This window comes from Oncorhynchus masou, chromosome 25 (genome assembly GCF_036934945.1).
Source record: "Oncorhynchus masou masou isolate Uvic2021 chromosome 25, UVic_Omas_1.1, whole genome shotgun sequence".
Lineage (NCBI taxonomy): Eukaryota > Metazoa > Chordata > Actinopteri > Salmoniformes > Salmonidae > Oncorhynchus > Oncorhynchus masou.
In genome coordinates this window covers 5178212-5195319 of record NC_088236.1, presented here as the reverse complement: position 1 = coordinate 5195319, position 17108 = coordinate 5178212, and the positions used below count along the sequence as shown (strand labels likewise).

The 17108-nt window shown below is 46.0% G+C and overlaps 1 protein-coding gene across 1 annotated transcript in view; it reads right to left on the bottom strand.

Annotated features, from left to right (window-relative positions):
* Window positions 1–17108, bottom strand: part of ndufs4 (NADH:ubiquinone oxidoreductase subunit S4) — a 40222-nt gene that overhangs the window by 9389 nt on the left and 13725 nt on the right. The window lies entirely within an intron of this gene.

Genomic DNA, 17108 nt, shown 5'->3' with positions numbered 1-17108 from the left:
CAGTTATGAACAAATTATTATTTTCAATGACGGCCTAGGAACAGTGGGTTAACTGCCTTGTTCAGGGGCAGAACAGCAGCTCGGGGATTCGATTTTGCAACCTTTCGGTTTCTAGTCCAACGCTCTAACCACTAGGCTACCTGCCGCCAAGGACAGTATAAGGCTGAATAAAGTAACAAAATGTGAAAAAAAGTCAAGGGGTGTGAATTAGTGCTGGGCGATACGGCCAAAATATCATATCAAGGTATAAAAAAGACTATTTTATGTTTTTAAATAATAACATCTCTAAATTTGCTTTATAAGAAGTGCATTACCTCAGGGTGGCAACACATACAGGTGAAGTCAGAAGTTTACATACACTTAGGTTGGAGTCATTAAAACTTGTTTTTCAACCACTCCACAAATGTATTGTTAACAAACTATAGTTTTGGCAAGTCGGTTAGGACATCTACTTTGTGCATGACACAAGTCATGTTTCCAACAATTGTTCACAGACAGAGTATTTCACTGTATCACAATTCCAGTGGGTCAGAAGTTTACATACACTAAGTTGACTGTGCCTTTGAACTGCTTGGAAAATCCCTTCTGATAGGCTAATTGACATAATTTGAGTCAATTGGAGGTGTACCTGTGGATGTATTTCAAGGCCTGCCTTCAAACTCAGTGCTTGACATCATGGGAAAATCAAAACATATCAGCCAAGACCTCAGATAAAAAGTCTGAGTTCATCCTTGGGAGTAATTTCCAAACACCTGAAAGGTACCACGTTCATCTGTACAAACAATAGTATGGAAGTATAAACACCATGGGACCACGCAGCCGTCATACCGCTCAGGAAGGAGACGCGTTCTGTCTCCTAGAGATGAACGTACTTTGGTGCAAATCAATCCCAGAACAGCAGCAAAGGATCTTGTGAAGATGCCGGAGGAAATGGGTACAAAATAATCAATATCCACAGTAAAACGAGTCCTATATCAACATAACTTGAAAAGGACGCTCAGCATGGAAGAAGCCACTGCTCCAAAACCCCCAGAAAAAATCCAGACTACGGTTTGCAACTGCACATGGTGAAAAAGATGGTACTTTTTGGTGAAATGTCCTCTAGTCTGATGAAACAAAAATAGAACTGTTTGGCCATAATTAACATATTTATGTTTGGAGGAAAAAGGGGCAGGCTTGCAAGCCGGAGAACACCATCCCAAACGTGATGCACGGAGGTGGCAGCATCATGTTGTGGGGGTGCTTTGCTCCAGGAGGGACTGGTGCACTTCACAAAATAGATGGCGTCATGAGGAAAATCCTGTGGATTTATTGAAGCAACATCTCAAGACATCGGTCAGGAAGTTAAAGCTTGGTCGCAAATGGGTCTTCCATCAAACAATCAAATTTATTTATAAAGCCCTTCTTACATCAGCTGATATGTCAAAGTGCTGTACAGAAACCCAGCCTAAAACCACAAACAGCAAGCAATGCAGGTGTAGAAGCACGGTGGCTAGGGAAAAACTCCCTAGAAAGGCCAGAACCTAGGAAGAAACCTAGAGGAGGTACCAGGCTATAAGGGGTGGCCAGTCCTCTTCTGGCTGTGCCAGGTGGAGATTATAACAGAACATGGCCAAGATGTCCAAATGACCAACATAATTCCAAAGTTGTGGCAAAATGGTTTAAGGACAACAAAGTCAAGGTATTGGAGTGGCCATCACAAAGCCCCGACTTCACTCCTATATAAAATGTGTGGGCAGAACTAAAAAAAAAAAAAATGCGAGCAAGGAGGCCTACAAACCGGACTCAGTTACACCAGCTCTGTCAGGAGGAATGGGCCAAAATTCACCCAACTTATTGTGGGAAGCTTGTGGAAGGCTACCCGAAACATTTGACCCAAGTTAAACAATTTAAAGGCAATGCTATAAAATACTAATTGAGTGTATGTGAACTTCTGACCCACTGGGAATGTGATGAAAGAAATAAAAACTGAAATAAATCACTCTCTCTACTATTATTCTGACATTTCACATTCTTAAAATAAAGTGGTGATCCTAACTGACCTAAGACAGGGAATTTTTACATTAAATGTCAGGAATTGTGAAAAATTTAATTAAAATGTTTTTGGCTAAGGTGTAAACTTCCGACTTCAAATGTGCATGAAGTCATTTCAAATGGGTCTTTCTCCATTCTGATTGGTTTATACTGTTCACGTTCACCTTTATTTAACCAGGTAGGCCAGTTGAGAACACCTTTATTTAACCAGGTAGGCCAGTTGAGAACAAGTTCTCATTTACAACTGCGACCCTGACCAAGATAAAGCAAAGCAGTGCGACAAAAACAACAGAGTTACACATAAACAAATGTACAATCAATAACACACAAAAAAGTAGTGTGCAAATGTAGAAGAGTAGGGAGGTAAGACAATAAATAGACCATAGAGGCGAAATAATTACAATTTAGCATTAACACTGGAGTGATAGATGTGCAGATGATGATGTGCAAGTAGAAATACTGGGGTGCAAAAGAGCAAGAGGGTAAGTAATAATATGAGGATGAGGTAGTTGGGCATTTACAGATTGGCTGTGTACAGGTACAGTGATAGGTAAGCTGCACTAACAGCAGATGCCTAAAGGTAGAGAGGGAGATAAGACTCCAGCTTCAGTGATTTTTTGCAATATAATGATAATAATATGATTATTCTAGTTAGAATATGATAGTGGGCACATTGAATAGTGTTGTTTGACAAACAAATTAAAATGCCAGGGAGGAGTTACTGTGATTGGATCCTAAAACAAACACTTAGGGCAGGAACCAAAGTGTTGATACTTGTTTCGTAGGGGACCCTATAATCTTTCGCTACATTGTCTGTTTTCTCTTAGCTATTTCATGTAGCTAACATTAATGCTTCTTGTATTCGTCTTTGAATTAGAAGGTACTGTTGCACAGAGAACATGCTGATTTAGGTCTACAGTCGTGGCCAACATTTTTGAGAATGACAAATATAAAATTTCACAAAGTCTGCTGCCTCAGTTTGTATTATGGTAATTTGCATATACTCCAGAATGTTATGAAGAGTGATCAGATGAATTGCAAAGTCCCTCTTTGCCATGCAAATGAACTGAATCCCCCAAAAACATTTCCACTGCATTCAGCCCTGCCACGAAAGGACCAGCTGACATGTTAGTGATTCTCTCGTTAACACAGGTGTGAGTATTGATGAGGACAAGGCTGGAGATCACTGTCAAGCTGATTGAGTTCGAATAACAGACTGGAAGCTTCAAAACGTGGGTGGTGCTTGGAATCATTGTTCTTCCTCTGTCAACCATGGTTACCTGCAAGGAAACATGTGCCGCCATCATTGCTTTGCACAAAAAGGGCTTCATAGGCAAGGATATTGCTGCCAGTAAGATTGCACCTAAATCAACCATTTATCGGATCAAGAACTTCAAGGAGAGCAGTTCAATTGTTGTGAAGAAGACTTCAGGGCGCCCAAGAAAGTCCAGCAAGTGCCAGGACTGTCTCCCAAAGTTGATTCAGCTGCAGGATCGGGGCACCACCAGTAGAGCTTGCTCAGGAACGGCAGCAGGCAGGTGTGAGTGCATCTGCACGCACAGTGAGGAAAATACTTTTGGAGGATGGCCTGGTGTCAAGAAGGGCAGCAAAGAAGCCACTTCTCTCCAGGAAAAACATCAGGGACAGACTGATATTCTGCAAAAGGTACCAGGATTGGACTGCTGAGGACTGGGGTAAAGTCATGTTCTCTGATGAATCCCCTTTCTGATTGTTTGGGGTATCCGGAAAAAAGCTTGTCCAGAGAAGACAAGGTGAGCGCTACCATCAGTCCTGTGTCATACCAACAGTAAAGCATCCTGAGACCATTCATGTGTGGGGGTTGCTTCTCAGCCAAGGGAGTGGGCTCACTCACAATTTTGCCTAAGAACACAGCCACGAATAAAGAATGGTACCAACACAACCTTCGAGAGCAACTTCTCCCAACCATCCAGGAACAGTTTGGTGACGAACAGTGCCTTTTCCAGCATTCCATAAGGCAAAAGTGATAACTCAGTGGCTCGGGGAACAAAATATCGATATTTTGGGTTAATCCCATTGAGAACTTGGTCAATCCTCAAGAGGCGGGTGGACAAACAAAACCCCACAAATTCTGACAAACTCCAAGCATTGATTATGCAGGAATGGGCTGCCATCAGTCAGGATGTGGCCCAGAAGTTAATTTACAGCATGCCAGGGCAGATTGCAGCGGTCTTGAAAAAGAAGGGTCAACTTCATGTAATTGTAAATAAAATAACACTTACGAAATGCTTGTAACTATACTTCAGTACTCCTTAGTAACATTTGACAAAAAATATCTAGAGACACTGAAGCAGCAAACTTTGTGGAAATTAAAATGTGTCATTCTCAAAACATTTGGCAACGACAGTACACCATCACTGGTATTATCAGGCTGTATAACTAATTATGTTTGCTCCGACTCAGTACATTTATAAACTAGCTACCTAGAGATTAGCATTACCGGCTTACAAGATTATTGGTCCAATTTACTAAGTAAAGACAAACTAGCTGTTTGCAGATGTAAGAAACACAAACTAATCGTGTCATTATTGAACGCTACTGGATTTATATGAAGAAGCAAGGTGACAACAGCATTGTTGTCATCAACATTGTTACATGGCTCATTGAGTGACAGGGGGCAGGGGCTGTGTGGAAAGCGAGGTGGAGAGAGAGAGAGTTCAGAGAGATGACTGAACTAGCGAAGTAACCTATAAAAACAATTTGACGTTAAACACAGCGTGTCACATTTAAACAAACATTTAAATAGCGTTTATAGAAAGTAAACACCCAAACCAGTCCATGCATCAATACCGGTATATGGTTAAATACGGTATACCGCCCTGCCCTGGTTTCAATACTTCCCGAATACACTGTATGCATCCAACCTTATGAGCAGACTTGGAACGAGTACAGAAATAGTTTCAAAAAGTTGAAATATTGTTGCACACATATCAAGTAACCATTTTGGATTGCATAATGGAAAAAAAAGATTTTTTTAAGCACCATTGATGCGCCAACGCTGTCGGTCTGATCGAGGCGTTAGCATACCGGAGCCTGGAGGGCTATCTCCCCCCCCCCCCCACTTCAAATAGCAATTACAGGCTCTCACCTAACTGAGTTTCCACCATACCTGACACGGATCAATGCAATACACTCACCAGAAAACCTTTTTGTAACATAATCAGTTCTATCATGGTGAAGATCAGACTTCTGTTGCTGTTAGACAACTGGAGAAAAGCAACATTTCTGCTGCTTACCTCTGCATCATTCTGATTGGTCGAGAGTCAAGATTATTTTTTGACTATCCATACATCCGACAATCTTTAAATAATATAGGAACAGTAAAATAATTGACCATGCTCATCCCCACTACTCTATCCTGCTAGCCCCCCACCCCCCAGAAATCCCTACCTGCTTATTCCCCTACAGTGTTCCCCATCCCCAACAGGGATCCTCCAGTAGCCACCGACAGGGATCCTCCAGTAGCCCCCAACAGGGATCCTCCAGTAGCCACCAACAGGGATCCTCCAGTAGCCACCAACAGGGATCCTCCAGTAGCCACCAACAGGGATCCTCCAGTAGCCACCAACAGGGATCCTCCAGTAGCCCCCAACAGGGATCCTCCAGTAGCCCCCAACAGGGATCCTCCAGTAGCCCCCAACAGGGATCCTCCAGTAGCCCCCAACAGGGATCCTCCAGTAGCCCCCAACAGGGATCCTCCAGTAGCCCCCAACAGGGATCCTCCAGTAGCCCCCAACAGGGATCCTCCAGTAGCCCCCAACAGGGATCCTCCAGTAGCCCCCAACAGGGATCCTCCAGTAGCCCCCAACAGGGATCCTCCAGTAGCCCCCAACAGGGATCCTCCAGTAGCCCCCAACAGGGATCCTCCAGTAGCCCCCAACAGGGATCCTCCAGTAGCCCCCAACAGGGATCCTCCAGTAGCCCCCAACAGGGATCCTCCAGTAGCCCCCAACAGGGATCCTCCAGTAGCCCCCAACAGGGATCCTCCAGTAGCCCCCAACAGGGATCCTCCAGTAGCCCTGATCCCAGTAGCCCCCGACAGGGATCCTCCAGTAGCCCCCGACAGGGATCCTCCAGTAGCCCCCGACAGGGATCCTCCAGTAGCCCCCGACAGGGATCCTCCAGTAGCCCCCGACAGGGATCCTCCAGTAGCCCCCGACAGGGATCCTCCAGTAGCCCCCGACAGGGATCCTCCAGTAGCCCCGACAGGGATCCTCCAGTAGCCCCCGACAGGGATCCTCCAGTAGCCCCCGACAGGGATCCTCCAGTAGCCCCCGACAGCATTCCTCCAGTAGCCCCCGACAGCATTCCTCCAGTAGCCCCCGACAGCATTCCTCCAGTAGCCCCCGACAGCATTCCCCCAGTAGCCCCCGACAGCATTCCCAAACCCTGGTCCTCCAGCAGCCCCAACAGGGATCCTCCAGCAGCCACAACAGCATTTCTAAACCCTGGTCCTCCAGCAGTCCCAACAGGGGTCCTCCAGCAGCCCCAACAGTACACGTTGTTGTTGTTGAGGTATCCCTGGACCAACACATCTCATTCAACTCATTGAGGGCTTGATGATTAGTTGACAAGCTGAATCAGGTGTGCTTGTCCAGGGTTGTTTGTACTGTTGGGGGGGGGGGTACTGGAGGACCAGGGTTGGGGGGGGGTACTGGAGGACCAGGGTTGGGGGGGGGGGTACTGGAGGACCAGGGTTGGGGGGGGGGGGTACTGGAGGACCAGGGTTGGGGGGGTGTACTGGAGGACCAGGGTTGGGGGGGGGGGTACTGGAGGACCAGGGTTGGGGGGGGCTACTGGAGGACCAGGGTTGGGGGGGGCTACTGGAGGACCAGGGTTGGGGGGCTACTGGAGGACCAGGGTTGGGGGGCTACTGGAGGACCAGGGTTGGGGGGGTACTGGAGGACCAGGGTTGGGGGGGTACTGGAGGACCAGGGTTGGGGAAACAGTGGCCTAGGCCAAGCATACACTCCTAATGTTCTGCTTTTGCACTAGGGTGTACGGGTTGTATCCCATCATTGAATGAAGGACTACCTTTAAAAAAAAATAAAAAAAGTTGTCCTCTTCCTGGTCCAAGTCCATTATCTAGGAAACCTAATATTACCTTCCATTCTCAGGTTCCAATGACAATATCATCTGAAAGGCTTTCAGGACCAAGGTCTGAATGACTGACTAATGAGGAAAACATGAAAAGTAACAAGTAGAAACTAAAGACCTCTTCTCCACTGCATGCAGATTCACTTACTGGAGAGAAGAACAACGAAACTATTATAGCGAATCACTTTCAGGCATAACACTCAATAGTCTTAAATAATTGCCCCCCCCCCCCAATATAGACTGATCCTCAGTGACGGGGAAACTAGTATCTTTAAACTTAAAAGAAAAAATATACTATAGCATGCAGGAAGCTCGTCTATATAACAGAGTCTTCAAGGTGGCGGATAGCAGGATGTTTTGGCTGGGGGGCTGGTTTGTCAAGCTGCAGACCCGGTGACAAACGTACTGACTGAGAGGCCCATGGACATGATACACTATCCCTATAGCTCCACATGTGTAGGACCAGACCGGACTCCCTATGCCAAATCACTACTACCACAACTCAGCAGCTCCAAGGAGGTCAGCAGGTCAGCCAAAACAAGGCCGATCACAGTGAACCGCCTTGGGCTGGGAGGAGAAATATATGTCCCCCTTAACCTCCAGAGGGAGGGTCCAAACCAGGCCCCCCCAGTGTCTGGAAAAGGGCAGCTGGCCTCACTTTTCACCCTGGCGGGTAGGGTTCAGCTTTGAAGTATAAAAGAGGAGGAGTGTCGTGCTAATTATGGACTGGATGTAGATGGCGTCCGTCACTAATAGCAACAAAGACTGTGCGCTTGCGTGTGTGGTTTTAGAGGGCGGGAGGGCGAGGAGCAGCTGGTGCTAAGGGTTGTCTTAGTTCTCCGGTTACCACACCGACAGTGTCTGTTCCACATCCTATTGGCCAGGACATCATATACAATAATTCATCATTTGGTGGGTGATAATCTTTATACATACATACATAACAATACCATACCATACCATACCATACCATACCATACCATACCATACCATACATAAAAGTGGGTATTAGGTGTTGAATTGGAAATGGAATATGTAAAAATAAGAAAACACAACTTCCCCTGAGACACCCTGGGAGAGTGTGGTCACAGCCACAGTCAGCCATCATCAACGACAACCCTGGAACAATTAGGGTTAAGTACCTTGTTCAAGGGCACGTCGACAGATCTCAACCATGTCGGCTCAGTGGTTTTCGAAACTAACGACCTTTCTTTCGGTTACTGGCCCAGCTACCTACAACCTCCGGAAATCATGACAGGCTTTGTCTATATGTGCCTCTCTACGACAGCCACTACGACAGCCACTACGACAGCCACTTTTTTTTTTAAAGGTACAAAATCACAAAACCAAAAGAAAACCTGCAAAGACAGGAGACAGATAGCCTGGCTATGTGACTACTACCACAGACAGGGGGTGACTAGCGCTACCACAGACAGGGGGTGACTAGCGCTACCACAGACAGGGGGTGACTAGCGCTACCACAGACAGGGGGTGAGTAGCGCTACCACAGACAAGGGGTGACTAGCGCTACCACAGACAAGGGGTGACTAGCGCTACCACAGACAAGGGGTGACTAGCGCTACCACAGACAAGGGGTGACTAGCGCTACCACAGACAAGGGGTGACTAGCGCTACCACAGACACGGGGTGACTAGCGCTACCACAGACACGGGGTGACTAGCGCTACCACAGACACGGGGTGACTAGCGCTACCACAGACACGGGGTGACTAGCGCTACCACAGACACGGGGTGACTAGCGCTACCACAGACACGGGGTGACTAGCGCTACCACAGACACGGGGTGACTAGCGCTACCACAGACACGGGGTGACTAGCGCTACCACAGACACGGGGTGACTAGCGCTACCACAGACACGGGGTGACTAGCGCTACCACAGACACGGGGTGACTAGCGCTACCACAGACACGGGGTGACTAGCGCTACCACAGACAAGGGGTGACTAGCGCTACCACAGACAAGGGGTGACTAGCGCTACCACAGACAAGGGGTGACTAGCGCTACCACAGACACGGGGTGACTAGCGCTACCACAGACACGGGGTGACTAGCGCTACCACAGACACGGGGTGACTAGCGCTACCACAGACACGGGGTGACTAGCGCTACCACAGACACGGGGTGACTAGCGCTACCACAGACACGGGGTGACTAGCGCTACCACAGACACGGGGTGACTAGCGCTACCACAGACACGGGGTGACTAGCGCTACCACAGACACGGGGTGACTAGCGCTACCACAGACAAGGGGTGACTAGCGCTACCACAGACACGGGGTGACTAGCGCTACCACAGACACGGGGTGACTAGCGCTACCACAGACACAGGGTTGGGGAGATTTCCTGTTTTCCACACATCAGACCGTATGCTCCAGCGAGCCACGGACTGTCATTTCCTCCAACCCTTCACAGCTCAGACAACACTCCTCTCTCTGTGTAGAAAGTGTGTTAACTAAATGAAATCCTTATTTAGTGGAGCATACATAAACCTCTTGTCCCAGGGCCCCATCAAAGAGGCCTCTCCTCTGACCTGCTAGGCTACTCTACACACCAGCCGGTAGATTCCCACACACACTACAAGGAGGCAACCAGACAAAACAGACACTTGATATGTCTAGAGAGCGAGCGAGAGAGGGGAGAATCAATGCAATATGCTCCAGTGCATGTCATCCTACCCCAGAGCGAGGCAGGCCCTGGCCGGCTTAGAGAATTCAAACCCTGATCTTAACTCATCACTCTAAAAAATACCCTGGACAGGACAGTGTTCCTCTGGTAATCACGCTTCTATGTCACACAGACAGAGAGACACAGGCAGAGAGACACAGGCAGAGAGACACAGGCAGAGAGACACAGGCAGAGAGACACAGGCAGAGAGACACAGGCAGACAGAGATAGCGAAGACCGTTGTGTCAGAGTCTTCATAACTGCAGAGAGGCTTCAGAGCTCAGACTCATCCACTTCATTAACCTATTGGTGTTAGGGGGCAGTATTTTCATTTTTTGGAGAAAAAAAAACGTTCCCGTTTTAAACGGGATATTTTATCAGGAAAAAAATGCTAGAATATGCATGTAATTGACAGCTTTGGATAGAAAACACTAACGTTTCCAAAACTGTAAAGATATTGTCTGTGAGTATAACAGAACTGATGTTGCAGGCGAAAGCCTGAGAAAAATCCAATCCGAAAGTGCCTCAGGTTTTGAAAGCGCTGAGTTCCATTGACTCCCTATTCAGCTGTGAATGTACCATCAACGAGCTTACGCTTTCTACGTATTCCCAAAGGTGTCTACAGCATTGTGACATAGTTGTATGCATTTCTGTTGAAGAACAGCCGTTGGCAGCCACATTGCATAAGTGGTCACATGGTGGCTCCGAGAGAGATTCTCGCATAAAATACAGGAGGTAGCCATTACTCCAATCGGTCCGAATGAAAAACAAATTGTCCCGACGGATATATTATCGAATAGATATAAGAAAAACACCTTGAGGATGGATTCTAAACAACGTTTGCCATATTTCTGTCGATATTATGGAGCTAATTTGGAATTGTTTTCGGCGTTGTGGTGACCGCAATTTCCGGGCGATTTCTCAGCCAAACGTGAAGAACAAACGGAGCTATTTCGCCTACAAAAATAATCTTTTGGGGAAAAAAATGAACTTTGGCTATCTACCTTGGAGTCTCGTGAGTGAAAAGATCCGAAGTTCAAAGTTAAACTATTTTATTTGATTGCGTTTCTGATTTCGTGACAAGTTTGCCTGCTGCTAGCAAGGCATAATGCTATGCGAGGTTATGATAAACTTACACAAATGCTTGTCTAGCGTTGGCTGTAAAGCATATTTTGAAAACCTGAGATGACAGTGTGATAACAAAAGGCTAAGCTGTGTTCCAATATTTTTCACTTGTGATTTTCATGAATGGGAAGATTTTCTAGGAAGATTTATGTCCGTTGCGTTATGCTAATTAGTGTCAGATGATGATAATGGTCCCGTTCACGGGATGGGGTGTCACTAGAGGTTTTAAGTTCTGAGATATGGCTGGACATTTTCATCTTCTTAACATGCTAGTATAACCATATCACTTGGAAAATGGTTAGGGCATTAAAGCCCAACTTCTTATGGACACTGCCGAGTTGACATTGCTAAGTGGACATTGCTAAAAGAGGTAGGTTTTGAGCCATGAATCAAATAAAAAATAAAAGTTGTGAGCAGAGCAGCGGACTAGAGATGCTCTGCTCAGTTCAGACAGACATTTTACTCCTCCTGTCTAGAGGTCGACCGATTAATCGGAATGGCCGATTAATTAGGGCTGATTTCAAGTTCTCATAACAATCGGAAATCGGTATTTTTGGCTACCTGACTACCTGTTATGTGAGTGCAGCAAGGAGCCAAGGTAAGTTGTTAGCTAGCATTAAACTAAATCTTATAAAAAACTATCAATCTTAACATAATCACTAGTTTTAACTTCACATGGTTGATGATACACATTTAACTAGCTTGTCCTACGTCGCATATAAATCGATGCGGTGCCTGTTAATGACTGAAGCCTACTTTGCCAAACGGGTGATTTAACAAGCGCATTCGCAAAAAAAAAAGCACTGTGTACCATAAACATCAATGCCTTTCTTAAAAAAAAAAAATAAAACAAGTATATATTTTTGTAACCTGCATATTTAGTTAATATTGCCTGCTAACATGAATTTATTTTAGCTAGGGAAATTGTGTCACTTCTCTTGCGTTCTAACAGAGTCAGGGTATACGCAGTTCGGGCTGCTTGGCTCGTTGCGAACTGTGTGAAGACCATTTCTTTCTAACAAAGACAGCCAACTTCGCCAAACAAGGGGATGATTTAACAAAAGAGCATTTGTGGAAAAAAGCACAATCTCTGTACAAATGTACGTAACCCTAAACATCAACGCCTTTCTTAAAATCAATACACAGAAGTATTATTTTTTTATTAGACCTGCATATTTAGTTCAAAGAAATTCATTTTAGCAGGCAATATAAACTAGGGAATTGTGTCAATTCTCTTGCGTTCAGTGTAAGCAGTCAGGGTATATGCAGCAGTTTGGGCCGCCTGGCTCGTTGCTAACTAATTTGCCAGAATGTTACATAATTATGACATAACATTGAAGGTTGTGCAATGTAACAGCAATATTTAGAGACTTATGGATGCCACCCGTTAGATAAAACACGGAACGGTTCCGTATTTCACTGAAAGAATTAAGTTTTGTTTTCTAAATGTCATAGTAGTATGAGAGGTTTTACAGGGTCACCAATCGTAATACGGCACACCTGGAGCAAATTAGGGTTAAGTGCCTTGCTCAAGGGCACAGCCGACAATTTAACCCTGTCGACTCAGCTATTCGAACCAGCAACGTTTCAGTTACTGGCCCAACACTAACCACTGCCGCCTCACCTGCTGTCTACGTAAATAATAAATCATCATCATCATCATCTTTTGGACAATGTTAAAAATGAAGAAAAAAAAAATCAGCTCTAGTGTCTCACCATAAATATGTGGCAAAGGCACTTCAAAGAAAACCGAGTGAAATAATGATAAAATGTCACCAAACAGACAGGACACTAGTCACGGCTGCCAACTGATGCCAAACAAACCAGCTGGAACTGAAGGACCATGTCCTAAATACCTAGTCAATGTTACATCCTCCACTCCTCTCCTCCCCCCCAAAAAAACATAGTTTACTTTAGAAGACTAGAACAAAGCTTCACAAGCGCTTTAAGGTTATTGGTTTGTCTTTATGTGAACGGAGAAGGGAGAGGAGGGTGCTAGCTGGCTAACAGAGATAGAAAAAGATCAAACAGAGTGCTTCTGCCTCTCCTTTATGCCTAGCTGAGCTGACCAGGCCTGTGTCTAAGCTACTAGCTGGTTGAGTAGAGGGGGCTGCAGGGCCAGAGGAGACATTTCATGTCAAGCTGTGTATCAGTGGCCAGCCTGTCAGCTGGATCCTGGAGTACCACAGCATGCTAAATCAAACAGTAATTACTAACAAAAGTGGGTCGGCGGAGGGCAGAGCAGGGGAAGGGAGGGCGGGGGAGAGCAGGGGGGGAGGGCAAGGGGGCAGGACGGTAATTCTTCCTCCCTCTGCCTAATAGGATTTTTGAGAAAGAATATTTAAAAAACAGAACTGGTTTGAGTTTTGTTATTTTTAACTTGACCTTCTATAACGGTAGTTCAATGGTTTGGTTTGTTAAAATGTGATACAGATCACTTCTTATAGGTTGAATTTGCTACTCCAGTTCTTTCTGTCCCCTCCTCCTGCTACATGCCTCTAATCACACCAAGCCCCACAGGCCCTGTCACTGAAGGAGAGAGCGATGAATCCACCAAGGTTTCATGAGCATTTTCTCACCGTTCATGATGCAACAATGTTGGTGAGATGATGCTCTGCCGTTCTAGAATGTAATGTAACATCTAGTTAGGGTCACCTTGAAACACTGACAAACTTTTGGTTCCTACCGTGTAAATAATTCTTCCCTGGTTTATTCATTCGTTGTCATGTTAAACAACGTACTCAAATTGCTATCCACTATATTCCAACTAGAGTTAATATAATGGAAATGTAATGATTATTCTAACCATTTAATTAACTAGTCCCACTAAGGCCTCCTGTCTGTGTCTAACTAGTCCCACTACAGCCTCCTGTCTGTCTGCGAGACCAGTCCCAGTATAGCATATAGCCGCCTGTCTGTCTGGGAGGTGTGTACTTCACCTCTGCTAGGCAACTGGCAAATAGGAACTGGCAGTCGTGTCAGTGGAGGTCTCGTTGGAAAAACTAAAGACTGTCGCCAAAACAAATACGGTTCTGCAGAGTTGTTGCAGGAAGAAAAAAACAGGAAGGTTCCACTCGGACTTCAGTATCTTACCTAGTTATTTACAGATTGTCATTTTGATCTTTTGCCGCTTTGGCAACTAGGTGTGTGTTTGGCAACCTGTTTGGCTCCACTCCCTGTAGGCTTCACAGACACTCCACACCCCTTGGCTGCAACCCTCATAATTTACCCTGAGAGCACAACCCATGTGCAATTCCTGGTCTCTGGCAGCGCTCGGGAAGTGCCGATCTGCGTTTAACACCGCAGAGTTCATCTCAGCCAATGCTGACCTTCAGTCCCTAGACTTTTTGGCCCTGATGGGAGACATGGATCACCCCAGAGAACAGTGTTACTCCAGCTGCTCTTTCTTCATCCGACTACGTTTTCTCTCATAGTCCGAGAGCATCTGCTCGTCGTCGCGGTGGTGGCACAGGGCTAATCATTTCTCCTAACTGGAGATCCCTCTCTCACATGTCCATCTCCTCATTTGAATTCCATGCTGTCCCTTGTCCACTCAAGCTTAACAGTGTTTTCATCTATCACCCACGTCGGAGAGTTCCTCAATGAGCTTGACACCTTGATAAACTCATTTCCTGACGACGGCTCACTGCTCTTCGTACTTGGCAACTTCAACCTCCCGACGTCCGCCTTCGATTCACTTCTTTCTAGCTCTTGCTGTCGCGTCCTTGCCTCTTGACCTCACCGTTTCCTAATCCCCTCCAACTTACAAGGCAATACGCTTGACCTCGTCTTTACTGTAACCGAAAGGTCACTCATCCTGTAACCGAAAGGTTGCTCGATCGAATCCCCGAGCTGACACGGTAAAAATATGTCGTTCTGTCCCTGAACAAGACAGTTAACCCGCTGTTCCCCGGTAGGCCACCATTGTAAATAAGAACTTGTTCTTAACGGACTTGCCTAGTTAAATAAAGGTTCAATAAATCAAAATAAAACCTCTCTGTCCAGATGAATGCATCCTACCTGGCAGGCCTGGCAGATGCATCCTACCTGGCAGGCCTCTCCTACCAGGTGACGTGGAGAGGATCTGTGTCTACACCACATACTCTCACTACTGGTGTCCCCCAGGGTTAAGTTATAGGCCCTGTCCTCTTCTCTCTAGACACCAAGTCACTCAGCTCCGTCATATCCTCACATGGTTTCTCCTATCATTGCTATGAGGATGGACCTCTCCTCTCTATAGAGCAAGTCACTCAGCTCCGTCATATCCTCACATGGTCTCTCCTATCATTGCTATGAGGATGGACCTCAACTACGTTTCACCTTACGTCAATCTGACACCCAGGTGGCGACATGCATCTCTGTGTTCCTGGCAGATATCTCAACTTGGATGTCGGTAAACCACCTCAAGCTCAACCTGGACAAAACGGAGCTGCTCTTCCTCCCGGGGAAGGCCTGCCCACTCAAAGACCTCTCCGTCACGGTTGACAACTCCAGTGTCGCCCTCCGACAGTGCAAAGGACCTTGGCGTGACCCTGGACAACAACCCAAACTGAGCACTCCGTTCTGCCACCTTAGGTCTCTTGGCCATCCCGCCCCTACGGGAAGGCAGCTCCCGCTCAGCACAGTTAAAGCGCTTCTCTGTCCTGGCACTCCAGTGGTGGAACCAGCTTCTCCCTGAAGCTAGGAGAGCAGAGTCCCTGCCCATCTTCCTGAAAACATCTTAAACCCTACCTCTTCAAAATGTTTCTTAAATAATACCCTTCTTTACCTTGACACCCCCACTCAAAAGATATTTAAAAAACATCTTTCCTGAACAAACACTTGCACCCCACACCCCCACCCCCGCCTTTCTAGCTATGACTTTGCTGATAAGCTACTTTATTGAGGAAGTGTGTTTTTTTTTTACCTTTATTTAACTAGGCAAGTCAGTTAAGAACAAATTCTTATTTTCAATGACGGCCTAGGAACAGTGGGTTAACTGCCTGTTCAGGGGGAGAACGACAGATTTTGTACCTTGTCAGCGCGGGGATTTGAACTTGCAACCTTTCGGTTACTAGTCCAATGCTCTAACCACTAGGCTACACTGCCGCCCCATCACTATGCCTGTGATGTGGTTGTCCCACCATCTTAAGACGAATGAACTGACTGCAAGTCACTCTGCATAAGAGCGTCTGCCACATGACTTAACAGTTTTGCGTCTGATTGGCCAGTCCCATTATATCCTCCTGTCCTCTCTCTGGTCAGTCTGATTGAGCATTAAAAGGGTCAATCTGCAGTTTCTACAACAATTTGACTTATAAAATGAATGAAATCTACAAAAATGATTCTTAAAATAATATAACTTAAACAAATGAATCATGATCTTAGTTCAACTGTCGCATCACTACCCAAAATAATAAGCTTGTTTTATTCCAATGTTTGTAAACAAATTAAATGTAAACAAATATTCTATAGCCTCAAAACATGGTTGAAACTATAATGTTGATATCATGGATGGTCAGTCCTTGCATCTATATCTCAGTCTATGAATTTGACAGTGGTTACATTTCTCCAGCCTCATCCCTCCCGCTTTTTAAAATTTGAAACAGTTGTTGGGAGGAAAACATTTTTATTCACGGATTGCCCCTTTAAGCTTCTCTCTCCACCACAATGAAAAATCTCTGTGGCCCACAATGCTGAAGCACCGTCTTCTGCGTGAGAATGAATGCAAGTGGCTGAATGAGTCCCCCGTTCATTCTTTGGTCCCCTTTTCTCTTCACCATGTCTCCTGCTGTGAGGACGGAGGAGAGACAGACAGACGGAGAGGCTGCTTCTCTAAATGGGACCCAATTCCTTATATAATGCCACTACATTTGACCAGGCGGCCCATAGGGAACAAGGTACCATTTGGATGTAGCCGGGCCTTGAGCCGGTCAAAGGCTTTCTCTGTCTGTGCCAGGGTGACCAGCTCAGGGTCTGGGAAGAACACAACGACCACAACAACCATCCACTTACACCAGCTTCCCATCTTATCTCCCCATTACTTCACCTGTTCCTATAAACACAGCCAGCCTTGGTACAGTGTGTTCAAAGCACGCCAGAGGCTTGCTTATCAATGTTTATGTTATACAACGGATGAGAAGGACGACT